Source organism: Hydractinia symbiolongicarpus, chromosome 11 (genome assembly GCF_029227915.1).
Source record: "Hydractinia symbiolongicarpus strain clone_291-10 chromosome 11, HSymV2.1, whole genome shotgun sequence".
In the NCBI taxonomy this organism is placed as follows: domain Eukaryota; kingdom Metazoa; phylum Cnidaria; class Hydrozoa; order Anthoathecata; family Hydractiniidae; genus Hydractinia; species Hydractinia symbiolongicarpus.
The window spans coordinates 14,230,395-14,251,403 of record NC_079885.1 but is presented as its reverse complement, the minus strand read 5'-3'; the positions used below and the strand labels follow the sequence as shown (position 1 = coordinate 14,251,403).

The window sequence follows — 21,009 nt, the reverse complement described above, 5'->3', positions numbered from 1 at the left end:
TGTAGCCCTTTTTAAGGGAAAGCAACTTCTAATCATGTCTCTTACTTGATTTACTCAGCGGCTATTGCGTAAAAAAGATACGTCACAGTCGTAATGATAAATAATGTGACGTGAAAAAGTCAATAGCCTACGACACCGGGAGTTCCCAGGCGGTACCCCATCCAAGTACTATCCCGGCCCGACGATGCTTAACTTCCGTGATCGGACGAGAACAGGTGTGTTCATCGTGGTATGGTCGTAGACAAACAAACGGGCAGATATCTACGATTTATTAGCACATTACATCGAAAATGGTTTAAGCTTTAAAGATCATATTTCTTGACTGGTTTATCCGAAATAGGTCGTGTTTATGTGCATTTGAAAGCTCTTTTTAAGCGCTATCCATTATTTACAACAACCATGCGCTTTAAGATTTCCGGTAACAAGTTCCAACGAATGCAATCTAGGCTACTTTCAGACTTAATTTTCATATGACAAAGTTAGTCAGCAAAATAAGTACATCGCCATTTTCTTTGTCTGACGCTCGTAATCCATTCATTTGCGACGTGGCGCATTTATTGCAGCACGATTGTAGCCGTTTTTCTGGGAAAGCAACTTCTAATCATGTCTCTTTCTTGATTTACTCAGCGGCTATTGCGTAAAAAAGATACGTCACAGTCGTAATGAAAAATAATGTAACGTGAAAAAGTCAATAACCTACGACACCGGGAGTTCCCAGGCGGTCCCCCATCCAAGTACTATCCCGGCCCGACCATGCTTAACTTCCGTGATCGGACGAGAACAGGTGTGTTCATCGTGGTATGGTCGTAGACAAACAAACGGGCAGATATCTACGATTTATTAGCACATTACATCAAAAATGGTTCAAATTTTAAAGATCATAATTCTTGACTGGGTGATCGGAAATAGTTCGTGTTTATGTGCATTTGAAAGCTCTTTTTAAGCGCTATCGGTTCTTTACGACAATAATGCGCTTTAAGATTTCCGGTAAAAAGTTCCAACGAAGGCAATTTAGGGTACTTTCAGACTTAATTTTCATATGACAAAGTTAGTTAGCAAAGTAAGTACATCGCCATTTACTTTGTCTGACGCTCGTAATCCATTCATTTGCGACGTGGCGAATTTATTGCAGCAAGATTGTAGCCCTTTTTAAGGGAAAGAAACTTCTAATCATGTCTCTTACTTGATTTAATCAGCGGCTATTGCGTAAAAAAGATACGTCACAGTCGTAATGATAAATAATGTAACGTGAAAAAGTCAATAGCCTACGACACCGGGAGTTCCCAGGTGGTTCCCCATCCAAATACTATCCCGGCCCGACGATGCTTAACTTCCGTGATCGGACGAGAACAGGTGTGTTCATCGTGGTATGGTCGTAGACAAACAAACGGGCAGATATCTACGATTTATTAGCACATTACATCGAAAATGGTTCAAATTTTAAAGATCATATTTCTTGACTGGGTGATCAGAAATAGGTCGTGTTTATGTGCATTTGAAAGCTCTTTTTAAGCGCTATCGATTCTTTACGACAATAATGCGCTTTAAGATTTCCGGTAAAAAGTTCCAACGAAGGCAATCTAGGGTACTTTCAGACTTAATTTTCATATGACAAAGTTAATTAGCAAATTAACTACATCGCCATTTTCTTTGTCTGACGCTCTTAATCCATTCATTTGCGACGTGGCGAATTTATTGCAGCAAGATTGTAGCCCTTTTTAAGGGAAAGAAACTTCTAATCATGTCTCTTACTTGATTTAATCAGCGGCTATTGCGTAAAAAAGATACGTCACAGTCGTAATGATAAATAATGTAACGTGAAAAAGTCAATAGCCTACGACACCGGGAGTTCCCAGGTGGTTCCCCATCCAAATACTATCCCGGCCCGACGATGCTTAACTTCCGTGATCGGACGAGAACAGGTGTGTTCATCGTGGTATGGTCGTAGACAAACAAACGGGCAGATATCTACGATTTATTAGCACATTACATCGAAAATGGTTCAAATTTTAAAGATCATATTTCTTGACTGGGTGATCAGAAATAGGTCGTGTTTATGTGCATTTGAAAGCTCTTTTTAAGCGCTATCGATTCTTTACGACAATAATGCGCTTTAAGATTTCCGGTAAAAAGTTCCAACGAAGGCAATCTAGGGTACTTTCAGACTTAATTTTCATATGACAAAGTTAATTAGCAAATTAACTACATCGCCATTTTCTTTGTCTGACGCTCTTAATCCATTCATTTGCGACGTGGCGCATTTATTGCAGCAAGATTGTAGCCCTTTTTAAGGGAAAGCAACTTCTAATCATGTCTCTTACTTGATTTACTCAGCGGCTATTGCGTAAAAAAGATACGTCACAGTCGTAATGATAAATAATGTGACGTGAAAAAGTCAATAGCCTACGACACCGGGAGTTCCCAGGCGGTACCCCATCCAAGTACTATCCCGGCCCGACGATGCTTAACTTCCGTGATCGGACGAGAACAGGTGTGTTCATCGTGGTATGGTCGTAGACAAACAAACGGGCAGATATCTACGATTTATTAGCACATTACATCGAAAATGGTTTAAGCTTTAAAGATCATATTTCTTGACTGGTTTATCCGAAATAGGTCGTGTTTATGTGCATTTGAAAGCTCTTTTTAAGCGCTATCCATTATTTACAACAACCATGCGCTTTAAGATTTCCGGTAAAAAGTTCCAACGAATGCAATCTAGGCTACTTTCAGACTTAATTTTCATATGACAAAGTTAGTCAGCAAACTAAGTACATCGCCATTTTCTTTGTCTGACGCTCGTAATCCATTCATTTGCGACGTGGCGCATTTATTGCAGCACGATTGTAGCCGTTTTTCTGGGAAAGCAACTTCTAATCATGTCTCTTTCTTGATTTACTCAGCGGCTATTGCGTAAAAAAGATACGTCACAGTCGTAATGAAAAATAATGTAACGTGAAAAAGTCAATAACCTACGACACCGGGAGTTCCCAGGCGGTCCCCCATCCAAGTACTATCCCGGCCCGACCATGCTTAACTTCCGTGATCGGACGAGAACAGGTGTGTTCATCGTGGTATGGTCGTAGACAAACAAACGGGCAGATATCTACGATTTATTAGCACATTACATCAAAAATGGTTCAAATTTTAAAGATCATAATTCTTGACTGGGTGATCGGAAATAGTTCGTGTTTATGTGCATTTGAAAGCTCTTTTTAAGCGCTATCGGTTCTTTACGACAATAATGCGCTTTAAGATTTCCGGTAAAAAGTTCCAACGAAGGCAATTTAGGGTACTTTCAGACTTAATTTTCATATGACAAAGTTAGTTAGCAAAGTAAGTACATCGCCATTTACTTTGTCTGACGCTCGTAATCCATTCATTTGCGACGTGGCGAATTTATTGCAGCAAGATTGTAGCCCTTTTTAAGGGAAAGAAACTTCTAATCATGTCTCTTACTTGATTTAATCAGCGGCTATTGCGTAAAAAAGATACGTCACAGTCGTAATGATAAATAATGTAACGTGAAAAAGTCAATAGCCTACGACACCGGGAGTTCCCAGGTGGTTCCCCATCCAAATACTATCCCGGCCCGACGGTGCTTAACTTCCGTGATCGGACGAGAACAGGTGTGTTCATCGTGGTATGGTCGTAGACAAACAAACGGGCAGATATCTACGATTTATTAGCACATTACATCGAAAATGGTTCAAATTTTAAAGATCATATTTCTTGACTGGGTGATCAGAAATAGGTCGTGTTTATGTGCATTTGAAAGCTCTTTTTAAGCGCTATCGATTCTTTACGACAATAATGCGCTTTAAGATTTCCGGTAAAAAGTTCCAACGAAGGCAATCTAGGGTACTTTCAGACTTAATTTTCATATGACAAAGTTAATTAGCAAATTAACTACATCGCCATTTTCTTTGTCTGACGCTCTTAATCTATTCATTTGCGACGTGGCGCATTTATTGCAGCAAGATTGTAGCCCTTTTTAAGGGAAAGCAACTTCTAATCATGTCTCTTACTTGATTTACTCAGCGGCTATTGCGTAAAAAAGATACGTCACAGTCGTAATGATAAATAATGTGACGTGAAAAAGTCAATAGCCTACGACACCGGGAGTTCCCAGGCGGTACCCCATCCAAGTACTATCCCGGCCCGACGATGCTTAACTTCCGTGATCGGACGAGAACAGGTGTGTTCATCGTGGTATGGTCGTAGACAAACAAACGGGCAGATATCTACGATTTATTAGCACATTACATCGAAAATGGTTTAAGCTTTAAAGATCATATTTCTTGACTGGTTTATCCGAAATAGGTCGTGTTTATGTGCATTTGAAAGCTCTTTTTAAGCGCTATCCATTATTTACAACAACCATGCGCTTTAAGATTTCCGGTAAAAAGTTCCAACGAATGCAATCTAGGCTACTTTCAGACTTAATTTTCATATGACAAAGTTAGTCAGCAAACTAAGTACATCGCCATTTTCTTTTTCTGACGCTCGTAATCCATTCATTTGCGACGTGGCGCATTTATTGCAGCACGATTATAGCCGTTTTTCTGGGAAAGCAACTTCTAATCATGTCTCTTTCTTGATTTACTCAGCGGCTATTGCGTAAAAAAGATACGTCACAGTCGTAATGAAAAATAATGTAACGTGAAAAAGTCAATAACCTACGACACCGGGAGTTCCCAGGCGGTCCCCCATCCAAGTACTATCCCGGCCCGACCATGCTTAACTTCCGTGATCGGACGAGAACAGGTGTGTTCATCGTGGTATGGTCGTAGACAAACAAACGGGCAGATATCTACGATTTATTAGCACATTACATCAAAAATGGTTCAAATTTTAAAGATCATAATTCTTGACTGGGTGATCGGAAATAGTTCGTGTTTATGTGCATTTGAAAGCTCTTTTTAAGCGCTATCGGTTCTTTACGACAATAATGCGCTTTAAGATTTCCGGTAAAAAGTTCCAACGAAGGCAATTTAGGGTACTTTCAGACTTAATTTTCATATGACAAAGTTAGTTAGCAAAGTAAGTACATCGCCATTTACTTTGTCTGACGCTCGTAATCCATTCATTTGCGACGTGGCGAATTTATTGCAGCAAGATTGTAGCCCTTTTTAAGGGAAAGCAACTTCTAATCATGTCTCTTACTTGATTTACTCAGCGGCTATTGCGTAAAAAAGATACGTCACAGTCGTAATGATAAATAATGTAACGTGAAAAGGTCAATAGCCTACGACACCGGGAGTTCCCAGGCGGTCCCCCATCCAAGTACTATCCCGGCCCGACGATGCTTAACTTCCGTGATCGGACGAGAACAGGTGTGTTCATCGTGGTATGGTCGTAGACAAACAAACGGGCAGATATCTACGATTTATTAGCACATTACATCGAAAATGGTTCAAATTTTAAAGATCATAATTCTTGACTGGGTGATCGGAAATAGTTCGTGTTTATGTGCATTTGAAAGCTCTTTTTAAGCGCTATCGATTCTTTACGACAATAATGCGCTTTAAGATTTCCGGTAAAAAGTTCCAACGAAGGCAATTTAGGGTACTTTCAGACTTAATTTTCATATGACAAAGTTAGTTAGCAAAGTAAGTACATCGCCATTTACTTTGTCTGACGCTCGTAATCCATTCATTTGCGACGTGGCGAATTTATTGCAGCAAGATTGTAGCCCTTTTTAAGGGAAAGCAACTTCTAATCATGTCTCTTACTTGATTTACTCAGCGGCTATTGCGTAAAAAAGATACGTCACAGTCGTAATGATAAATAATGTAACGTGAAAAGGTCAATAGCCTACGACACCGGGAGTTCCCAGGCGGTCCCCCATCCAAGTACTATCCCGGCCCGACGATGCTTAACTTCCGTGATCGGACGACAACAGGTGTGTTCATCGTGGTATGGTCGTAGACAAACATACGGGCAGATATCTACGATTTATTAGCACATTACATCGAAAATGGTTCAAATTTTAAAGATCATAATTCTTGACTGGTTGATCGGAAATAGTTCGTGTTTATGTGCATTTGAAACCTCTTTTTAAGCGCTATCGATTCTTTACGACAATAATGCGCTTTAAGATTTCCGGTAAAAAGTTCCAACGAAGGCAATTTAGGGTACTTTCAGACTTAATTTTCATATGACAAAGTTAGTTAGCAAAGTAAGTACATCGCCATTTACTTTGTCTGACGCTCGTAATCCATTCATTTGCGACGTGGCGAATTTATTGCAGCAAGATTGTAGCCCTTTTTAAGGGAAAGAAACTTCTAATCATGTCTCTTACTTGATTTACTCAGCAGCTATTGCGTAAAAAAGATACGTCACAGTCGTAATGATAAATAATGTAACGTGAAAAACTCAATAGCCTACGACACCGGGAGTTCCCAGGCGGTTCCCCATCCAAGTACTATCCCGGCCCGACGTTGCTTAACTTCCGTGATCGGACGAGAACAGGTGTGTTCATTGTGGTATGGTCGTAGACAAACAAACGGGCAGATATCTACGATTTATTAGCACATTACATCGAAAATGGTTCAAATTTTAAAGATCATATTTCTTGACTGGGTGATCGGAAATAGGTCGTGTTTATGTGCATTTGAAAGCTCTTTTTAAGCGCTATCGATTCTTTACGACAATAATGCGCTTTATAATTTCCGGTAAAAAGTTCCAACGAAGGCAATCTAGGGTACTTTCAGACTTAATTTTCATATGACAAAGTTAATTAGCAAATTAACTACATCGCCATTTTCTTTGTCTGACGCTCTTAATCCATTCATTTGCGACGTGGCGAATTTATTGCAGCAAGATTGTAGCCCTTTTTAAGGGAAAGCAACTTCTAATCATGTCTCTTACTTGATTTACTCAGCGGCTATTGCGTAAAAAAGATACGTCACAGTCGTAATGATAAATAATGTAACGTGAAAAGGTCAATAGCCTACGACACCGGGAGTTCCCAGGCGGTCCCCCATCCAAGTACTATCCCGGCCCGACGATGCTTAACTTCCGTGATCGGACGAGAACAGGTGTGTTCATCGTGGTATGGTCGTAGACAAACAAACGGGCAGACATCTACGATTTATTAGCACATTACATCGAATATGGTTCAAATTTTAAAGATCATAATTCTTGACTGGGTGATCGGAAATAGTTCGTGTTTATGTGCATTTGAAACCTCTTTTTAAGCGCTATCGATTCTTTACGACAATAATGCGCTTTAAGATTTCCGGTAAAAAGTTCCAACGAAGGCAATTTAGGGTACTTTCAGACTTAATTTTCATATGACAAAGTTAGTTAGCAAAGTAAGTACATCGCCATTTACTTTGTCTGACGCTCGTAATCCATTCATTTGCGACGTGGCGAATTTATTGCAGCAAGATTGTAGCCCTTTTTAAGGGAAAGAAACTTCTAATCATGTCTCTTACTTGATTTAATCAGCGGCTATTGCGTAAAAAAGATACGTCACAGTCGTAATGATAAATAATGTAACGTGAAAAAGTCAATAGCCTACGACACCGGGAGTTCCCAGGTGGTTCCCCATCCAAATACTATCCCGGCCCGACGGTGCTTAACTTCCGTGATCGGACGAGAACAGGTGTGTTCATCGTGGTATGGTCGTAGACAAACAAACGGGCAGATATCTACGATTTATTAGCACATTACATCGAAAATGGTTCAAATTTTAAAGATCATATTTCTTGACTGGGTGATCAGAAATAGGTCGTGTTTATGTGCATTTGAAAGCTCTTTTTAAGCGCTATCGATTCTTTACGACAATAATGCGCTTTAAGATTTCCGGTAAAAAGTTCCAACGAAGGCAATCTAGGGTACTTTCAGACTTAATTTTCATATGACAAAGTTAATTAGCAAATTAACTACATCGCCATTTTCTTTGTCTGACGCTCTTAATCTATTCATTTGCGACGTGGCGCATTTATTGCAGCAAGATTGTAGCCCTTTTTAAGGGAAAGCAACTTCTAATCATGTCTCTTACTTGATTTACTCAGCGGCTATTGCGTAAAAAAGATACGTCACAGTCGTAATGATAAATAATGTGACGTGAAAAAGTCAATAGCCTACGACACCGGGAGTTCCCAGGCGGTACCCCATCCAAGTACTATCCCGGCCCGACGATGCTTAACTTCCGTGATCGGACGAGAACAGGTGTGTTCATCGTGGTATGGTCGTAGACAAACAAACGGGCAGATATCTACGATTTATTAGCACATTACATCGAAAATGGTTTAAGCTTTAAAGATCATATTTCTTGACTGGTTTATCCGAAATAGGTCGTGTTTATGTGCATTTGAAAGCTCTTTTTAAGCGCTATCCATTATTTACAACAACCATGCGCTTTAAGATTTCCGGTAAAAAGTTCCAACGAATGCAATCTAGGCTACTTTCAGACTTAATTTTCATATGACAAAGTTAGTCAGCAAACTAAGTACATCGCCATTTTCTTTTTCTGACGCTCGTAATCCATTCATTTGCGACGTGGCGCATTTATTGCAGCACGATTATAGCCGTTTTTCTGGGAAAGCAACTTCTAATCATGTCTCTTTCTTGATTTACTCAGCGGCTATTGCGTAAAAAAGATACGTCACAGTCGTAATGAAAAATAATGTAACGTGAAAAAGTCAATAACCTACGACACCGGGAGTTCCCAGGCGGTCCCCCATCCAAGTACTATCCCGGCCCGACCATGCTTAACTTCCGTGATCGGACGAGAACAGGTGTGTTCATCGTGGTATGGTCGTAGACAAACAAACGGGCAGATATCTACGATTTATTAGCACATTACATCAAAAATGGTTCAAATTTTAAAGATCATAATTCTTGACTGGGTGATCGGAAATAGTTCGTGTTTATGTGCATTTGAAAGCTCTTTTTAAGCGCTATCGGTTCTTTACGACAATAATGCGCTTTAAGATTTCCGGTAAAAAGTTCCAACGAAGGCAATTTAGGGTACTTTCAGACTTAATTTTCATATGACAAAGTTAGTTAGCAAAGTAAGTACATCGCCATTTACTTTGTCTGACGCTCGTAATCCATTCATTTGCGACGTGGCGAATTTATTGCAGCAAGATTGTAGCCCTTTTTAAGGGAAAGCAACTTCTAATCATGTCTCTTACTTGATTTACTCAGCGGCTATTGCGTAAAAAAGATACGTCACAGTCGTAATGATAAATAATGTAACGTGAAAAGGTCAATAGCCTACGACACCGGGAGTTCCCAGGCGGTCCCCCATCCAAGTACTATCCCGGCCCGACGATGCTTAACTTCCGTGATCGGACGAGAACAGGTGTGTTCATCGTGGTATGGTCGTAGACAAACAAACGGGCAGATATCTACGATTTATTAGCACATTACATCGAAAATGGTTCAAATTTTAAAGATCATAATTCTTGACTGGGTGATCGGAAATAGTTCGTGTTTATGTGCATTTGAAAGCTCTTTTTAAGCGCTATCGATTCTTTACGACAATAATGCGCTTTAAGATTTCCGGTAAAAAGTTCCAACGAAGGCAATTTAGGGTACTTTCAGACTTAATTTTCATATGACAAAGTTAGTTAGCAAAGTAAGTACATCGCCATTTACTTTGTCTGACGCTCGTAATCCATTCATTTGCGACGTGGCGAATTTATTGCAGCAAGATTGTAGCCCTTTTTAAGGGAAAGCAACTTCTAATCATGTCTCTTACTTGATTTACTCAGCGGCTATTGCGTAAAAAAGATACGTCACAGTCGTAATGATAAATAATGTAACGTGAAAAGGTCAATAGCCTACGACACCGGGAGTTCCCAGGCGGTCCCCCATCCAAGTACTATCCCGGCCCGACGATGCTTAACTTCCGTGATCGGACGACAACAGGTGTGTTCATCGTGGTATGGTCGTAGACAAACATACGGGCAGATATCTACGATTTATTAGCACATTACATCGAAAATGGTTCAAATTTTAAAGATCATAATTCTTGACTGGTTGATCGGAAATAGTTCGTGTTTATGTGCATTTGAAACCTCTTTTTAAGCGCTATCGATTCTTTACGACAATAATGCGCTTTAAGATTTCCGGTAAAAAGTTCCAACGAAGGCAATTTAGGGTACTTTCAGACTTAATTTTCATATGACAAAGTTAGTTAGCAAAGTAAGTACATCGCCATTTACTTTGTCTGACGCTCGTAATCCATTCATTTGCGACGTGGCGAATTTATTGCAGCAAGATTGTAGCCCTTTTTAAGGGAAAGAAACTTCTAATCATGTCTCTTACTTGATTTACTCAGCAGCTATTGCGTAAAAAAGATACGTCACAGTCGTAATGATAAATAATGTAACGTGAAAAACTCAATAGCCTACGACACCGGGAGTTCCCAGGCGGTTCCCCATCCAAGTACTATCCCGGCCCGACGTTGCTTAACTTCCGTGATCGGACGAGAACAGGTGTGTTCATTGTGGTATGGTCGTAGACAAACAAACGGGCAGATATCTACGATTTATTAGCACATTACATCGAAAATGGTTCAAATTTTAAAGATCATATTTCTTGACTGGGTGATCGGAAATAGGTCGTGTTTATGTGCATTTGAAAGCTCTTTTTAAGCGCTATCGATTCTTTACGACAATAATGCGCTTTATAATTTCCGGTAAAAAGTTCCAACGAAGGCAATCTAGGGTACTTTCAGACTTAATTTTCATATGACAAAGTTAATTAGCAAATTAACTACATCGCCATTTTCTTTGTCTGACGCTCTTAATCCATTCATTTGCGACGTGGCGAATTTATTGCAGCAAGATTGTAGCCCTTTTTAAGGGAAAGCAACTTCTAATCATGTCTCTTACTTGATTTACTCAGCGGCTATTGCGTAAAAAAGATACGTCACAGTCGTAATGATAAATAATGTAACGTGAAAAGGTCAATAGCCTACGACACCGGGAGTTCCCAGGCGGTCCCCCATCCAAGTACTATCCCGGCCCGACGATGCTTAACTTCCGTGATCGGACGAGAACAGGTGTGTTCATCGTGGTATGGTCGTAGACAAACAAACGGGCAGACATCTACGATTTATTAGCACATTACATCGAATATGGTTCAAATTTTAAAGATCATAATTCTTGACTGGGTGATCGGAAATAGTTCGTGTTTATGTGCATTTGAAACCTCTTTTTAAGCGCTATCGATTCTTTACGACAATAATGCGCTTTAAGATTTCCGGTAAAAAGTTCCAACGAAGGCAATTTAGGGTACTTTCAGACTTAATTTTCATATGACAAAGTTAGTTAGCAAAGTAAGTACATCGCCATTTACTTTGTCTGACGCTCGTAATCCATTCATTTGCGACGTGGCGAATTTATTGCAGCAAGATTGTAGCCCTTTTTAAGGGAAAGAAACTTCTAATCATGTCTCTTACTTGATTTAATCAGCGGCTATTGCGTAAAAAAGATACGTCACAGTCGTAATGATAAATAATGTAACGTGAAAAAGTCAATAGCCTACGACACCGGGAGTTCCCAGGCGGTTCCCCATCCAAGTACTATCCCGGCCCGACGATGCTTAACTTCCGTGAACGGACGAGAACAGGTGTGTTCATCGTGGTATGATCGTGGACAATCAAACGGGCAGATATCTACGATTTATTAGCACATTACATCGAAAATGGTTCAAATTTTAAAGATCATATTTCTTGACTGGGTGATCGGAAATAGGTCGTGTTTATGTGCATTTGAAAGCTCTTTTTAGGCGCTATCGATTCTTTACGACAATAATGCGCTTTAAGATTTCCGGTAAAAAGTTCCAACGAAGGCAATCTAGGGTACTTTCAGACTTAATTTTCATATGACAAAGTTAATTAGCAAATTAACTACATCGCCATTTTCTTTGTCTGACGCTCTTAATCCATTCATTTGCGACGTGGCGAATTTATTGCAGCAAGATTGTAGCCCTTTTTAAGGGAAAGAAACTTCTAATCATGTCTCTTACTTGATTTACTCAGCGGCTATTGCGTAAAAAAGATACGTCACAGTCGTAATGATAAATAATGTAACGTGAAAAAGTCAATAGCCTACGACACCGGGAGTTCCCAGGCGGTTCCCCATCCAAGTACTATCCCGGCCCGACGATGCTTAACTTCCGTGATCGGACGAGAACAGGTGTGTTCATCGTGGTATGGTCGTAGACAAACAAACGGGCAGATATCTACGATTTATTAGCACATTACATCGAAAATGGTTCAAATTTTAAAGATCATATTTCTTAACTGGGTGATCGGAAATAGGTCGTGTTTATGTGCATTTGAAAGCTCTTTTTAAGCGCTATCGATTCTTTACGACAATAATGCGCTTTAAGATTTCCGGTAAAAAGTTCCAACGAAGGCAATCTAGGGTACTTTCAGACTTAATTTTCATATGACAAAGTTAGTTAGCAAAGTAAGTACATCGCCATTTTCTTTGTCTGACGCTCGTAATCCATTCATTTGCGACGTGGCGCATTTATTGCAGCACGATTGTAGCCGTTTTGCTGGGAAAGCAACTTCTAATCATGTCTCTTTCTTGATTTACTCAGCGGCTATTGCGTAAAAAAGATACGTCACAGTCGCAATGATTAATAATGTAACGTGAAAAAGTCAATAACCTACGACACCGGGAGTTCCCAGGCGGTCCCCCATCCAAGTACTATCCCGGCCCGACGATGCTTAACTTCCGTGATCGGACGAGAACAGGTGTGTTCATCGTGGTATGGTCGTAGACAAACATACGGGCAGATATCTACGATTTCGGTAAAAAGTTCCAACGAAGGCAATCTAGGGTACTTTCAGACTTAATTTTCATATGACAAAGTTAATTAGCAAATTAACTACATCGCCATTTTCTTTGTCTGACGCTCTTAATCCATTCATTTGCGACGTGGCGAATTTATTGCAGCAAGATTGTAGCCCTTTTTAAGGGAAAGAAACTTCTAATCATGTCTCTTACTTGATTTAATCAGCGGCTATTGCGTAAAAAAGATACGTCACAGTCGTAATGATAAATAATGTAACGTGAAAAAGTCAATAGCCTACGACACCGGGAGTTCCCAGGTGGTTCCCCATCCAAGTACTATCCCGGCCCGACGATGCTTAACTTCCGTGATCGGACGAGAACAGGTGTGTTCATCGTGGTATGGTCGTAGACAAACAAACGGGCAGATATCTACGATTTATTAGCACATTACATCGAAAATGGTTCAAATTTTAAAGATCATATTTCTTGACTGGGTGATCGGAAATAGGTCGTGTTTATGTGCATTTGAAAGCTCTTTTTAAGCGCTATCGATTCTTTACGACAATAATGCGCTTTAAGATTTCCGGTAAAAAGTTCCAACGAATGCAATCTAGGCTACTTTCAGACTTAATTTTCATATGACAAAGTTAGTTAGCAAAGTAAGTACATCGCCATTTACTTTGTCTGACGCTCGTAATCCATTCATTTGCGACGTGGCGAATTTATTGCAGCAAGATTGTAGCCCTTTTTAAGGGAAAGCAACTTCTAATCATGTCTCTTACTTGATTTACTCAGCGGCTATTGCGTAAAAAAGATACGTCACAGTCGTAATGATAAATAATGTAACGTGAAAAGGTCAATAGCCTACGACACCGGGAGTTCCCAGGCGGTCCCCCATCCAAGTACTATCCCGGCCCGACGATGCTCAACTTCCGTGATCGGACGAGAACAGGTGTGTTCATCGTGGTATGGTCGTAGACAAACAAACGGGCAGATATCTACGATTTATTAGCACATTACATCGAAAATGGTTCAAATTTTAAAGATCATAATTCTTGACTGGGTGATCGGAAATAGTTCGTGTTTATGTGCATTTGAAAGCTCTTTTTAAGCGCTATCGATTCTTTACGACAATAATGCGCTTTAAGATTTCCGGTAAAAAGTTCCAACGAAGGCAATTTAGGGTACTTTCAGACTTAATTTTCATATGACAAAGTTAGTTAGCAAAGTAAGTACATCGCCATTCACTTTGTCTGACGCTCGTAATCCATTCATTTGCGACGTGGCGAATTTATTGCAGCAAGATTGTAGCCCTTTTTAAGGGAAAGCAACTTCTAATCATGTCTCTTACTTGATTTACTCAGCGGCTATTGCGTAAAAAAAATACGTCACAGTCGTAATGATAAATAATGTAACGTGAAAAGGTCAATAGCCTACGACACCGGGAGTTCCCAGGCGGTCCCCCATCCAAGTACTATCCCGGCCCGACGATGCTTAACTTCCGTGATCGGACGAGAACAGGTGTGTTCATCGTGGTATGGTCGTAGACAAACATACGGCAGATATCTACGATTTATTAGCACATTACATCGAAAATGGTTCAAATTTTAAAGATCATAATTCTTGACTGGGTGATCGGAAATAGTTCGTGTTTATGTGCATTTGAAACCTCTTTTTAAGCGCTATCGATTCTTTACGACAATAATGCGCTTTAAGATTTCCGGTAAAAAGTTCCAACGAAGGCAATTTAGGGTACTTTCAGACTTAATTTTCATATGACAAAGTTAGTTAGCAAAGTAAGTACATCGCCATTTACTTTGTCTGACGCTCGTAATCCATTCATTTGCGACGTGACGAATTTATTGCAGCAAGATTGTAGCCCTTTTTAAGGGAAAGCAACTTCTAATCATGTCTCTTACTTGATTTACTCAGCGGCTATTGCGTAAAAAAGATACGTCACAGTCGTAATGATAAATAATGTAACGTGAAAAACTCAATAGCCTACGACACCGGGAGTTCCCAGGCGGTTCCCCATCCAAGTACTATCCCGGCCCGACGATGCTTAACTTCCGTGATCGGACGAGAACAGGTGTGTTCATCGTGGTATGGTCGTAAACAAACAAACGGGCAGATATCTACGATTTATTAGCACATTACATCGAAAATGGTTCAAATTTTAAAGATCATATTTCTTGACTGGGTGATCGGAAATAGGTCGTGTTTATGTGCATTTGAAAGCTCTTTTTAAGCGCTATCGATTCTTTACGACAATAATGCGCTTTAAGATTTCCGGTAAAAAGTTCCAACGAAGGCAATCTAGGGTACTTTCAGACTTAATTTTCATATGACAAAGTTAGTTAGCAAAGTAAGTACATCGCCATTTTCTTTGTCTGACGCTCGTAATCCATTCATTTGCGACGTGGCGCATTTATTGCAGCAAGATTGTAGCCCTTTTTAAGGGAAAGCAACTTCTAATCATGTCTCTTACTTGATTTACTCAGCGGCTATTGCGTAAAAAAGATACGTCACAGTCGTAATGATAAATAATGTGACGTGAAAAAGTCAATAGCCTACGACACCGGGAGTTCCCAGGCGGTCCCCCATCCAAGTACTATCCCGGCCCGACGATGCTTAACTTCCGTGATCGGACGAGAACAGGTGTGTTCATCGTGGTATGGTCGTAGACAAACAAACGGGCAGATATCTATGATTTATTAGCACATTACATCGAAAATGGTTTAAGCTTTAAAGATCATATTTCTTGACTGGTTTATCCGAAATAGGTCGTGTTTATGTGCATTTGAAAGCTCTTTTTAAGCGCTATCCATTATTTACAACAACCATGCGCTTTAAGATTTCCGGTAAAAAGTTCCAACGAATGCAATCTAGGCTACTTTCAGACTTAATTTTCATATGACAAAGTTAGTTAGCAAAGTAAGTACATCGCCATTTACTTTGTCTGACGCTCGTAATCCATTCATTTGCGACGTGGCGAATTTATTGCAGCAAGATTGTAGCCCTTTTTAAGGGAAAGCAACTTCTAATCATGTCTCTTACTTGATTTACTCAGCGGCTATTGCGTAAAAAAGATACGTCACAGTCGTAATGATAAATAATGTAACGTGAAAAGGTCAATAGCCTACGACACCGGGAGTTCCCAGGCGGTCCCCCATCCAAGTACTATCCCGGCCCGACGATGCTCAACTTCCGTGATCGGACGAGAACAGGTGTGTTCATCGTGGTATGGTCGTAGACAAACAAACGGGCAGATATCTACGATTTATTAGCACATTACATCGAAAATGGTTCAAATTTTAAAGATCATAATTCTTGACTGGGTGATCGGAAATAGTTCGTGTTTATGTGCATTTGAAAGCTCTTTTTAAGCGCTATCGATTCTTTACGACAATAATGCGCTTTAAGATTTCCGGTAAAAAGTTCCAACGAAGGCAATTTAGGGTACTTTCAGACTTAATTTTCATATGACAAAGTTAGTTAGCAAAGTAAGTACATCGCCATTTACTTTGTCTGACGCTCGTAATCCATTCATTTGCGACGTGGCGAATTTATTGCAGCAAGATTGTAGCCCTTTTTAAGGGAAAGCAACTTCTAATCATGTCTCTTACTTGATTTACTCAGCGGCTATTGCGTAAAAAAAATACGTCACAGTCGTAATGATAAATAATGTAACGTGAAAAGGTCAATAGCCTACGACACCGGGAGTTCCCAGGCGGTCCCCCATCCAAGTACTATCCCGGCCCGACGATGCTTAACTTCCGTGATCGGACGAGAACAGGTGTGTTCATCGTGGTATGGTCGTAGACAAACATACGGCAGATATCTACGATTTATTAGCACATTACATCGAAAATGGTTCAAATTTTAAAGATCATAATTCTTGACTGGGTGATCGGAAATAGTTCGTGTTTATGTGCATTTGAAACCTCTTTTTAAGCGCTATCGATTCTTTACGACAATAATGCGCTTTAAGATTTCCGGTAAAAAGTTCCAACGAAGGCAATTTAGGGTACTTTCAGACTTAATTTTCATATGACAAAGTTAGTTAGCAAAGTAAGTACATCGCCATTTACTTTGTCTGACGCTCGTAATCCATTCATTTGCGACGTGGCGAATTTATTGCAGCAAGATTGTAGCCCTTTTTAAGGGAAAGCAACTTCTAATCATGTCTCTTACTTGATTTACTCAGCGGCTATTGCGTAAAAAAGATACGTCACAGTCGTAATGATAAATAATGTAACGTGAAAAACTCAATAGCCTACGACACCGGGAGTTCCCAGGCGGTTCCCCATCCAAGTACTATCCCGGCCCGACGATGCTTAACTTCCGTGATCGGACGAGAACAGGTGTGTTCATCGTGGTATGGTCGTAAACAAACAAACGGGCAGATATCTACGATTTATTAGCACATTACATCGAAAATGGTTCAAATTTTAAAGATCATATTTCTTGACTGGGTGATCGGAAATAGGTCGTGTTTATGTGCATTTGAAAGCTCTTTTTAAGCGCTATCGATTCTTTACGACAATAATGCGCTTTAAGATTTCCGGTAAAAAGTTCCAACGAAGGCAATCTAGGGTACTTTCAGACTTAATTTTCATATGACAAAGTTAGTTAGCAAAGTAAGTACATCGCCATTTTCTTTGTCTGACGCTCGTAATCCATTCATTTGCGACGTGGCGCATTTATTGCAGCAAGATTGTAGCCCTTTTTAAGGGAAAGCAACTTCTAATCATGTCTCTTACTTGATTTACTCAGCGGCTATTGCGTAAAAAAGATACGTCACAGTCGTAATGATAAATAATGTGACGTGAAAAAGTCAATAGCCTACGACACCGGGAGTTCCCAGGCGGTCCCCCATCCAAGTACTATCCCGGCCCGACGATGCTTAACTTCCGTGATCGGACGAGAACAGGTGTGTTCATCGTGGTATGGTCGTAGACAAACAAACGGGCAGATATCTATGATTTATTAGCACATTACATCGAAAATGGTTTAAGCTTTAAAGATCATATTTCTTGACTGGTTTATCCGAAATAGGTCGTGTTTATGTGCATTTGAAAGCTCTTTTTAAGCGCTATCGATTCTTTACGACAATAATGCGCTTTAAGATTTCCGGTAAAAAGTTCCAACGAAGGCAATCTAGGGTACTTTCAGACTTATTTTTCATATGACAAAGTTAATTAGCAAATTAACTACATCGCCATTTTCTTTGTCTGACGCTCTTAATCCATTCATTTGCGACGTGGCGCATTTATTGCAGCAAGATTGTAGCCCTTTTTAAGGGAAAGCAACTTCTAATCATGTCTCTTACTTGATTTACTCAGCGGCTATTGCGTAAAAAAGATACGTCACAGTCGTAATGATAAATAATGTGACGTGAAAAAGTCAATAGCCTACGACACCGGGAGTTCCCAGGCGGTCCCCCATCCAAGTACTATCCCGGCCCAACGATGGTTAACTTCCGTGATCGGACGAGAACAGGTGTGTTCATCGTGGTATGGTCGTAGACAAACAAACGGGCAGATATCTACGATTTATTAGCACATTACATCGAAAATGGTTTAAGCTTTAAAGATCATATTTCTTGACTGGTTTATCCGAAATAGGTCGTGTTTATGTGCATTTGAAAGCTCTTTTTAAGCGCTATCCATTATTTACAACAACCATGCGCTTTAAGATTTCCGGTAAAAAGTTCCAAGGAATGCAATCTAGGCTACTTTCAGACTTAATTTTCATATGACAAAGTTAGTTAGCAAACTAAGTACATCGCCATTTTCTTTGTCTGACGCTCGTAATCCGTTCATTTGCGACGTGGCGCATTTATTGCAGCACGATTGTAGCCATTTTTCTGGGAAAGCAACTTCTAATCATGTCTCTTTCTTGATTTACTCAGCGGCTATTGCGTAAAATAGATACGTCACAGTCGTAATGATAAATAATGTAACGTGAAAAAGTCAATAGCCTACGACACCGGGAGTTCCCAGGCGGTCCCCCATCCAAGTACTATCCCGGCCCGACGATGCTTAACTTCCGTGATCGGACGAGAACAGGTGTGTTCATCGTGGTATGGTCGTAGACAAACAAACGGGCAGATATCTATGATTTATTAGCACATTACATCGAAAATGGTTTAAGCTTTAAAGATCATATTTCTTGACTGGTTTATCCGAAATAGGTCGTGTTTATGTGCATTTGAAAGCTCTTTTTAAGCGCTATCGATTCTTTACGACAATAATGCGCTTTAAGATTTCCGGTAAAAAGTTCCAACGAAGGCAATCTAGGGTACTTTCAGACTTATTTTTCATATGACAAAGTTAATTAGCAAATTAACTACATCGCCATTTTCTTTGTCTGACGCTCTTAATCCATTCATTTGCGACGTGGCGCATTTATTGCAGCAAGATTGTAGCCCTTTTTAAGGGAAAGCAACTTCTAATCATGTCTCTTTCTTGATTTACTCAGCGGCTATTGCGTAAAATAGATACGTCACAGTCGTAATGATAAATAATGTAACGTGAAAAAGTCAATAGCCTACGACACCGGGAGTTCCCAGGCGGTCCCCCATCCAAGTACTATCCCGGCCCGACGATGCTTAACTTCCGTGATCGGACGAGAACAGGTGTGTTCATCGTGGTATGGTCGTAGACAAACAAACGGGCAGATATCTATGATTTATTAGCACATTACATCGAAAATGGTTTAAGCTTTAAAGATCATATTTCTTGACTGGTTTATCCGAAATAGGTCGTGTTTATGTGCATTTGAAAGCTCTTTTTAAGCGCTATCGATTCTTTACGACAATAATGCGCTTTAAGATTTCCGGTAAAAAGTTCCAACGAAGGCAATCTAGGGTACTTTCAGACTTATTTTTCATATGACAAAGTTAATTAGCAAATTAACTACATCGCCATTTTCTTTGTCTGACGCTCTTAATCCATTCATTTGCGACGTGGCGCATTTATTGCAGCAAGATTGTAGCCCTTTTTAAGGGAAAGCAACTTCTAATCATGTCTCTTACTTGATTTACTCAGAGGCTATTGCGTAAAAAAGATACGTCACAGTCGTAATGATAAATAATGTGACGTGAAAAAGTCAATAGCCTACGACACCGGGAGTTCCCAGGCGGTCCCCCATCCAAGTACTATCCCGGCCCAACGATGGTTAACTTCCGTGATCGGACGAGAACAGGTGTGTTCATCGTGGTATGGTCGTAGACAAACAAACGGGCAGATATCTACGATTTATTAGCACATTACATCGAAAATGGTTTAAGCTTTAAAGATCATATTTCTTGACTGGTTTATCCGAAATAGGTCGTGTTTATGTGCATTTGAAAGCTCTTTTTAAGCGCTATCCATTATTTACAACAACCATGCGCTTTAAGATTTCCGGTAAAAAGTTCCAAGGAATGCAATCTAGGCTACTTTCAGACTTAATTTTCATATGACAAAGTTAGTTAGCAAACTAAGTACATCGCCATTTTCTTTGTCTGACGCTCGTAATCCGTTCATTTGCGACGTGGCGCATTTATTGCAGCACGATTGTAGCCATTTTTCTGGGAAAGCAACTTCTAATCATGTCTCTTTCTTGATTTACTCAGCGGCTATTGCGTAAAATAGATACGTCACAGTCGTAATGATAAATAATGTAACGTGAAAAAGTCAATAGCCTACGACACCGGGAGTTCCCAGGCGGTCCCCCATCCAAGTACTATCCCGGCCCGACGATGCTTAACTTCCGTGATCGGACGAGAACAGGTGTGTTCATCGTGGTATGGTCGTAGACAAACAAACGGGCAGATATCTACGATTTATTAGCACATTACATCGAAAATGGTTTAAGATTTAAAGATCATATTTCTTGACTGGTTTATCCGAAATAGGTCGTGTTTATGTGCATTTGAAAGCTCTTTTTAAGCGCTATCCATTATTTACGACAACCATGCGCTTTAAGATTTCCGGTAAAAAGTTCCAACGAATGCAATCTAGGCTACTTTCAGACTTAATTTTCATATCACAAAGTTATTTAGCAAACTAAGTACATCGCCATTTTCTTTGTCTGACGCTCGTAATCCATTCATTTGCAACGTGGTGCATTTATTGCAGCACGATTGTAGCCGTTTTGCTGGGAAAGCAACTTCTAATCATGTCTCTTTCTTGATTTACTCAGCGGCTATTGCGTAAAAAAGATACGTCACAGTCGTAATGATTAATAA

At 40.0% G+C, this 21,009-nt stretch overlaps 37 non-coding genes across 37 annotated transcripts; all 37 read right to left on the bottom strand.

The window, feature by feature from the left end:
- Positions 1–124: 124 nt before the first annotated feature.
- LOC130615847 (5S ribosomal RNA) lies at positions 125–243 on the bottom strand. Its single transcript, XR_008976933.1, has one exon. It is a non-coding gene; the product is annotated as a 5S ribosomal RNA (ribosomal RNA).
- Positions 244–693: 450 nt separating this feature from the next.
- LOC130616595 (5S ribosomal RNA) lies at positions 694–812 on the bottom strand. The gene has a single exon (XR_008977676.1). It is a non-coding gene; the product is annotated as a 5S ribosomal RNA (ribosomal RNA).
- Positions 813–1,262: 450 nt separating this feature from the next.
- LOC130616529 (5S ribosomal RNA) lies at positions 1,263–1,381 on the bottom strand. The gene has a single exon (XR_008977611.1). It is a non-coding gene; the product is annotated as a 5S ribosomal RNA (ribosomal RNA).
- A 450-nt stretch (positions 1,382–1,831) lies between these two features.
- LOC130616528 (5S ribosomal RNA) lies at positions 1,832–1,950 on the bottom strand. Its single transcript, XR_008977610.1, has one exon. It is a non-coding gene; the product is annotated as a 5S ribosomal RNA (ribosomal RNA).
- A 450-nt stretch (positions 1,951–2,400) lies between these two features.
- On the bottom strand, positions 2,401–2,519 carry LOC130615846 (5S ribosomal RNA). The gene has a single exon (XR_008976932.1). It is a non-coding gene; the product is annotated as a 5S ribosomal RNA (ribosomal RNA).
- A 450-nt stretch (positions 2,520–2,969) lies between these two features.
- On the bottom strand, positions 2,970–3,088 carry LOC130616594 (5S ribosomal RNA). The gene has a single exon (XR_008977675.1). It is a non-coding gene; the product is annotated as a 5S ribosomal RNA (ribosomal RNA).
- A 450-nt stretch (positions 3,089–3,538) lies between these two features.
- LOC130617465 (5S ribosomal RNA) lies at positions 3,539–3,657 on the bottom strand. The gene has a single exon (XR_008978543.1). It is a non-coding gene; the product is annotated as a 5S ribosomal RNA (ribosomal RNA).
- A 450-nt stretch (positions 3,658–4,107) lies between these two features.
- LOC130615845 (5S ribosomal RNA) lies at positions 4,108–4,226 on the bottom strand. Its single transcript, XR_008976931.1, has one exon. It is a non-coding gene; the product is annotated as a 5S ribosomal RNA (ribosomal RNA).
- Positions 4,227–4,676: 450 nt separating this feature from the next.
- Positions 4,677–4,795, bottom strand: LOC130616593 (5S ribosomal RNA). The gene has a single exon (XR_008977674.1). It is a non-coding gene; the product is annotated as a 5S ribosomal RNA (ribosomal RNA).
- A 450-nt stretch (positions 4,796–5,245) lies between these two features.
- LOC130619993 (5S ribosomal RNA) lies at positions 5,246–5,364 on the bottom strand. Its single transcript, XR_008980726.1, has one exon. It is a non-coding gene; the product is annotated as a 5S ribosomal RNA (ribosomal RNA).
- A 450-nt stretch (positions 5,365–5,814) lies between these two features.
- Positions 5,815–5,933, bottom strand: LOC130617192 (5S ribosomal RNA). Its single transcript, XR_008978270.1, has one exon. It is a non-coding gene; the product is annotated as a 5S ribosomal RNA (ribosomal RNA).
- A 450-nt stretch (positions 5,934–6,383) lies between these two features.
- Positions 6,384–6,502, bottom strand: LOC130617674 (5S ribosomal RNA). The gene has a single exon (XR_008978751.1). It is a non-coding gene; the product is annotated as a 5S ribosomal RNA (ribosomal RNA).
- A 450-nt stretch (positions 6,503–6,952) lies between these two features.
- LOC130619992 (5S ribosomal RNA) lies at positions 6,953–7,071 on the bottom strand. The gene has a single exon (XR_008980725.1). It is a non-coding gene; the product is annotated as a 5S ribosomal RNA (ribosomal RNA).
- A 450-nt stretch (positions 7,072–7,521) lies between these two features.
- Positions 7,522–7,640, bottom strand: LOC130617464 (5S ribosomal RNA). The gene has a single exon (XR_008978542.1). It is a non-coding gene; the product is annotated as a 5S ribosomal RNA (ribosomal RNA).
- Positions 7,641–8,090: 450 nt separating this feature from the next.
- Positions 8,091–8,209, bottom strand: LOC130615843 (5S ribosomal RNA). Its single transcript, XR_008976930.1, has one exon. It is a non-coding gene; the product is annotated as a 5S ribosomal RNA (ribosomal RNA).
- Positions 8,210–8,659: 450 nt separating this feature from the next.
- Positions 8,660–8,778, bottom strand: LOC130616592 (5S ribosomal RNA). Its single transcript, XR_008977673.1, has one exon. It is a non-coding gene; the product is annotated as a 5S ribosomal RNA (ribosomal RNA).
- Positions 8,779–9,228: 450 nt separating this feature from the next.
- LOC130619978 (5S ribosomal RNA) lies at positions 9,229–9,347 on the bottom strand. The gene has a single exon (XR_008980713.1). It is a non-coding gene; the product is annotated as a 5S ribosomal RNA (ribosomal RNA).
- Positions 9,348–9,797: 450 nt separating this feature from the next.
- Positions 9,798–9,916, bottom strand: LOC130617191 (5S ribosomal RNA). The gene has a single exon (XR_008978269.1). It is a non-coding gene; the product is annotated as a 5S ribosomal RNA (ribosomal RNA).
- Positions 9,917–10,366: 450 nt separating this feature from the next.
- LOC130617673 (5S ribosomal RNA) lies at positions 10,367–10,485 on the bottom strand. The gene has a single exon (XR_008978749.1). It is a non-coding gene; the product is annotated as a 5S ribosomal RNA (ribosomal RNA).
- Positions 10,486–10,935: 450 nt separating this feature from the next.
- On the bottom strand, positions 10,936–11,054 carry LOC130619966 (5S ribosomal RNA). The gene has a single exon (XR_008980702.1). It is a non-coding gene; the product is annotated as a 5S ribosomal RNA (ribosomal RNA).
- A 450-nt stretch (positions 11,055–11,504) lies between these two features.
- LOC130617813 (5S ribosomal RNA) lies at positions 11,505–11,623 on the bottom strand. Its single transcript, XR_008978889.1, has one exon. It is a non-coding gene; the product is annotated as a 5S ribosomal RNA (ribosomal RNA).
- Positions 11,624–12,073: 450 nt separating this feature from the next.
- On the bottom strand, positions 12,074–12,192 carry LOC130615759 (5S ribosomal RNA). The gene has a single exon (XR_008976845.1). It is a non-coding gene; the product is annotated as a 5S ribosomal RNA (ribosomal RNA).
- Positions 12,193–12,642: 450 nt separating this feature from the next.
- On the bottom strand, positions 12,643–12,761 carry LOC130615803 (5S ribosomal RNA). Its single transcript, XR_008976889.1, has one exon. It is a non-coding gene; the product is annotated as a 5S ribosomal RNA (ribosomal RNA).
- A 304-nt stretch (positions 12,762–13,065) lies between these two features.
- Positions 13,066–13,184, bottom strand: LOC130615527 (5S ribosomal RNA). Its single transcript, XR_008976615.1, has one exon. It is a non-coding gene; the product is annotated as a 5S ribosomal RNA (ribosomal RNA).
- Positions 13,185–13,634: 450 nt separating this feature from the next.
- On the bottom strand, positions 13,635–13,753 carry LOC130616582 (5S ribosomal RNA). Its single transcript, XR_008977663.1, has one exon. It is a non-coding gene; the product is annotated as a 5S ribosomal RNA (ribosomal RNA).
- Positions 13,754–14,203: 450 nt separating this feature from the next.
- On the bottom strand, positions 14,204–14,322 carry LOC130619954 (5S ribosomal RNA). Its single transcript, XR_008980691.1, has one exon. It is a non-coding gene; the product is annotated as a 5S ribosomal RNA (ribosomal RNA).
- Positions 14,323–14,771: 449 nt separating this feature from the next.
- Positions 14,772–14,890, bottom strand: LOC130616159 (5S ribosomal RNA). Its single transcript, XR_008977242.1, has one exon. It is a non-coding gene; the product is annotated as a 5S ribosomal RNA (ribosomal RNA).
- A 450-nt stretch (positions 14,891–15,340) lies between these two features.
- LOC130619942 (5S ribosomal RNA) lies at positions 15,341–15,459 on the bottom strand. Its single transcript, XR_008980679.1, has one exon. It is a non-coding gene; the product is annotated as a 5S ribosomal RNA (ribosomal RNA).
- Positions 15,460–15,909: 450 nt separating this feature from the next.
- On the bottom strand, positions 15,910–16,028 carry LOC130616580 (5S ribosomal RNA). Its single transcript, XR_008977662.1, has one exon. It is a non-coding gene; the product is annotated as a 5S ribosomal RNA (ribosomal RNA).
- A 450-nt stretch (positions 16,029–16,478) lies between these two features.
- Positions 16,479–16,597, bottom strand: LOC130619930 (5S ribosomal RNA). The gene has a single exon (XR_008980667.1). It is a non-coding gene; the product is annotated as a 5S ribosomal RNA (ribosomal RNA).
- Positions 16,598–17,046: 449 nt separating this feature from the next.
- LOC130616157 (5S ribosomal RNA) lies at positions 17,047–17,165 on the bottom strand. Its single transcript, XR_008977240.1, has one exon. It is a non-coding gene; the product is annotated as a 5S ribosomal RNA (ribosomal RNA).
- Positions 17,166–17,615: 450 nt separating this feature from the next.
- LOC130619918 (5S ribosomal RNA) lies at positions 17,616–17,734 on the bottom strand. The gene has a single exon (XR_008980654.1). It is a non-coding gene; the product is annotated as a 5S ribosomal RNA (ribosomal RNA).
- Positions 17,735–18,184: 450 nt separating this feature from the next.
- LOC130615900 (5S ribosomal RNA) lies at positions 18,185–18,303 on the bottom strand. The gene has a single exon (XR_008976986.1). It is a non-coding gene; the product is annotated as a 5S ribosomal RNA (ribosomal RNA).
- A 450-nt stretch (positions 18,304–18,753) lies between these two features.
- LOC130619906 (5S ribosomal RNA) lies at positions 18,754–18,872 on the bottom strand. Its single transcript, XR_008980642.1, has one exon. It is a non-coding gene; the product is annotated as a 5S ribosomal RNA (ribosomal RNA).
- Positions 18,873–19,322: 450 nt separating this feature from the next.
- LOC130619894 (5S ribosomal RNA) lies at positions 19,323–19,441 on the bottom strand. Its single transcript, XR_008980630.1, has one exon. It is a non-coding gene; the product is annotated as a 5S ribosomal RNA (ribosomal RNA).
- A 450-nt stretch (positions 19,442–19,891) lies between these two features.
- LOC130615898 (5S ribosomal RNA) lies at positions 19,892–20,010 on the bottom strand. The gene has a single exon (XR_008976985.1). It is a non-coding gene; the product is annotated as a 5S ribosomal RNA (ribosomal RNA).
- A 450-nt stretch (positions 20,011–20,460) lies between these two features.
- LOC130619882 (5S ribosomal RNA) lies at positions 20,461–20,579 on the bottom strand. Its single transcript, XR_008980618.1, has one exon. It is a non-coding gene; the product is annotated as a 5S ribosomal RNA (ribosomal RNA).
- Between the last annotated feature and the right edge of the window lie 430 nt (positions 20,580–21,009).